This window comes from Ictidomys tridecemlineatus, chromosome 12 (genome assembly GCF_052094955.1).
Source record: "Ictidomys tridecemlineatus isolate mIctTri1 chromosome 12, mIctTri1.hap1, whole genome shotgun sequence".
NCBI classification, from domain to species: domain Eukaryota; kingdom Metazoa; phylum Chordata; class Mammalia; order Rodentia; family Sciuridae; genus Ictidomys; species Ictidomys tridecemlineatus.
Window position 1 is genome coordinate 24,784,625 of NC_135488.1, and position 4,576 is coordinate 24,789,200.

The window sequence follows — 4,576 nt, forward strand, 5'->3', positions numbered from 1 at the left end:
TCTCTGTAACAGTCCTTCTGCACCCCAGACTCCAACCTCTGTTCTCTGTAACAGGCCTTTTGATCCAAAATCTGCAACCTCTAATCTCTGTAACATTCCTTCTGCACCTCAGTCTACAAACTCTGCTCTCTGCAACAGTCTACTGCACCTCAGTATCCAAGCTCTGCTCTCTGCAACGATCTTTCTGCACCTCAGTCTCCAAACTCTGCTCTCTGTAACAGACCTTCTGCACTCCAGTCTCCAACCTCTGCTCTCTGCAACAATCCATTTGCACCCCAGTCTTCAACTTCTGCTCTCTGTAAGATCAATCTGAACCCTAGTATCCAACCTCTGCTCTCTGTAACAGTCCTTCTGCACCCCAGTCTCCAAACTCTGCTCTTTGTAACATTCCTTTTGCACCTCAGTCTCCAACCTCTGCTCTCTGCAACAGTCCATCTGCACTCCAGTCTCAAACATCTGCACTCTGCAACAGTCCTTCTACACCCTAGTTTCCAGCCTCTGCTCTCTGCAACAGTCCTTCTGCACCCCAGTCTCCAAACTCTGCTCTCTGCAACGATCTTTTTAGACCCCAGTCTCCAACCTCTGCTCTCTGCAACAGTCCTTCTGCACCCCAGTTTCCAACCTCTGCGCTCTGTAACATTTTTCTATACCGCAGTCTCCAAACTCTGGTCTCTGTAACGTTTCTTCTGCACCCCAATTTCCAAATTCTAGTTTCTGTAACAGTGTTTCTGCACCTCAGTCTCAAAACTCTGCTCTCTGTAGCAGGCCTTCTGCACCCCAGTCTCCAATCTCTGCTCTCTGCTTTGAACCTACTGCACCACAGTCTTTAACCTCGGATCTCTGCAACAGTCCTTCTGCACCACAGTCTCCAACCTCTGCTCTGTGTAACAGTCCTTCTGAACTCCCATCTCCAAACTCTGCTTTCTGTAAGAGTCTTTCTTGACATCAGATTCCAACCTCTGCTCTCTGCAACAGTCCTTTTGCACCTCATGTCCAACCTCTACTCTCTGCAACAGTCCTTCTGAACCCTAGTCTCCAAACTCTGCTCTCTACAACGATCCTTCTGGACTCCAGTCTCCAACCTCTGCTCTCTGTAAGAAACCTTCTGCACCACAGTCTCCAAATTCTGCTCTCTGTAAGATCCTTCTGCACTCCAGTTTCCAAATTCTGCTCTCTGTAACATTCCTTCTCCACCCCATTGTTTAACCTCTGCTTTCTGAAAATGTCCTGCAACACCCCAGTCTCCAACCTCTGTCCTCTGCAACAGTCCTTCTGCTCCCAGTCTCCAACATCTGCTCTATGTAACAGTCTTTCTGTACCACAGTCTCCAACCTCTGCTCTCTGTAACATTCCTTCTGCACCTCAGTCTCCAAACTCTGCTCTCAGTAACAGTCCTTATACACCTCAGTCTCCAACCTCTGCTCTCCTTAACAGTCCATCTGCACCTCAGTATGACACCTCTGCTCTCTGCATGATCCTTCTGCACCCCAGTCTCCAACCACTGCTCTCTGTAACAGTCCACCTTCACCTCAGTCTCCAACCTCTGGTCTCTGTAAGATTCTTCAAGAACTCAGTCTCCAACCTCTGCTCTCTATAACAGTCCTTCTGCACCCCAGTCTCCAACCTCTCCTCTCTGTAACAGGCCTTCTGCACACCAGTCTCAAAACTCTGCTCTCTGTAACAGGCCTTCTGCACCCAGTCTCCAACTTCTGCTCTCTGCAATGATCCTACTGCGCCTCAGTCTCCAACCTCTGATCTCTGCAACAGTCCTTCTGCAACTCAGTCTCCAACTTCTGTACTCTGTAAGATCCTTCTGCACCCCTGTCTCCTAGCTCTGCTTATTTCAACGATCATTCTGCACCGCAGTGTCCAACCTCTGCTCTATGTAACAGGATTTTGCACCTCAGTCTCCAACCTCGGCTCTCTGCAACATTCCTTCTGCAGCCCAGTCTCCATCCTCTGCTGTCTGCAACAGTCCTTCTGCACCCCTGTCTCTAACCTCTGATCTCTGCAACAGTCCCTCTTCACTCCAGTCTCCAAACTCTGCTCTCTATAAAAATCCTTCTGCACCTCTGATTCCAAACTATGTTCTCTGCAACGGTCCTTCTGCACCTCAGTCTCCAACCTCTACTCTCTGTAACAGTCCTTCTGCACTTAACTCTGCAACCTCTGTTCTCTGTAGGATGCTTCTAAAACCCAGTCTAAAAACTCTGCTCTCTGTATCTATCCTTCTGCACCTCAGACTCCAACCTCTGCTCACGGTAACAGTTCATCTGCACCTCAGTCTGACAACTCTGCTCTCTGCACGATCCTTCTGCACCCCAGTCTTTAGGCACTGCTCTCTGTAACAGTCCACCTGCACCCCAGTCTCAAACCTCTCCTCTCTGTAACAGGCCTTCTGCACGAGAGTCTCAAAAATCTGTTCTCTGTAGCAGGCCTTCTGCACCCCAGTCTCAAAACTCTGCTCTCTGCAACGATCCTTCTGCACCCCAGTCTCCAATTTCTGCTCTCTGCAATGATCCTACTGCACCCCAGTCTCCAACCTCTGATCTCTTCAACAGTCCTTTTGCAACTCTGTCTCCAACTTCTGCTCCCTGTAAGATCCTTCTGAACCCCTGTCTCTAAGCTCTGCTTATTGCAACGATCCTTCTGCACCCCAGTGTCCAACCTCTGCTCTATGTAACAAAATTTTGCACCTCAGTCTCCAACCTCTGCTCTCTCTAAGAGTCCTTCTGCAACTCAGTCTCCAACATCTGCTCCCTGCAACATTTTTTTCTGCAGCCCAGTCTCCATCCTCTGCTCTCTGCAATATTCCTTCTGCACCCCAGTCTCCAAACTCTGCTCTCTGTAACAATCCTTCTGCACCTCAGTCTCCAAACTCTGTTCTCTGCAATAGTCCTTCTGCACCTCAGTCTCCAACCTCTACTCTCTGTAACAGTCCTTCTGCACTTCACTCTCCAAACTCTGCTCTCTGTAGGATCCGTCTAATACCCAGTCTCAAACCTCTGCTCTCTGTATCTATTATTCTGCACCTCAGTCTCCAACTTCTGCTCTCTGTTATAGCTTTTCTATACCGCAGTCTCCAAACTCTGGTCTCTGCTACCATCCTTCTGCATGCCAATTTCCAACCACTTCTTTCTGTAACAGTCCTTCTGCACCTCAGTTTCCAAACTCTAATCTCTGTAACAGTCCTTCTACACCTCAGTCTCAAACCCCTGCTCTTTGTAACAGTCCTTCTGCAACTCAGTCTGACACCTCTGCTCTCTGCACGATCATTCTGCACCCCAGTCTCCAAACACTGTTCTCTATAACAGTCCTTCTGAACACCAGTCTCAAAACTCTGCTCTCTGTATCTATCTTTCTGCACCTCAGTCTCCAACCTGTGCTCTTTGTAACATTCCTTCTACACCCCAGTCTCCAACCTCTGCTCTCTGTAACAGTTTTTCTATACTGCAGTCTCCAAACTCTTGTCTTTGTAACGGTCCTTCTGCACCCCAACTTCCAACCTCTGCTTTCTGTAACAGTCCTTCTGCATCTCAGTCTCCAAACTCTGCTCTTTCTAACAGTACTTCTACACCTCAGTCTCCAACCTCTGCTCTCTGAAACAGTCCTTCTGCACCTCAGTCTGACACCTCTCCTCTCTGCATAGTCCTTCTGCACCTCAGTCTCCAACCACTGGTCTCTGTAACAGTCCACCTGCACTTCAGTCTCCAAACTCTTCTCTCTGTAAGATCCTTCAGCAACCCAGTCTCCAAACTCTGCTCTCTATAACAGTCGTTCTGCATCCCAGTCTCCAACCTCTCCTCTCTGTAACAGGCCTTCTGGACACCAGGCTCCCAACTCTGCTCTCTGTAGCAGGCCTTCTGTAACCCTGTCTTCATAATGTGCTCTCTGCAACGATCCTTCTGCACCCCAGTCTCCAAACTCTAATCTCTGCAACAGTCCATCTGCACCTCAGTCTCCAAATTTTGCTCTCTGTAAGATGCTTCTGCACCCCTCTATCCAACCTCTACTCTCTATAACAATCCTTCTGCACCCAGTCTCCAACCTCTGCTCTCTGTAACAGGACTTCTGCACCTCAGTCTCAGACCTCTGCTCTCTGCAACAGTCCTTTTCCACCCTAGTCTAAAACCTCTGCTCTCTACAACAGTCCTTCTGCACACTAGTTACCAACATCTGCTCTCTGCACCAGTCTTTCTGCACTTCAGTCTCTCAACTCTGCTCTCTGTAAGATCCTTCTGCAACTCAGGCTTTAAATTCTGCACTTTGTACCTGTCCTTCTGGACAACAGTCTCCAACTTCTGCTCTCTGTAATAGGACTTCTGCAACCCAGTCTCCTACCTCTGCTCTCTGTAACAGGCTTTCTGCACCCCAGTCTTCAACCTCTTCTCTCTTAAACGATTCTTCTCCAACCCAATCTCCAACACCTGCTGTCTGCAACAGTCGTTTTGAACCCCAGTCTCCAAACTCTGCTCTCTGTAAGATCCATCTGAACCCCAGTCTCCAACCTATGCTCTCTTTAACAGTCCTTCTACACCCAAGTCTCAAAACTCTGCTCTCTGTAACAGTCCTTCTG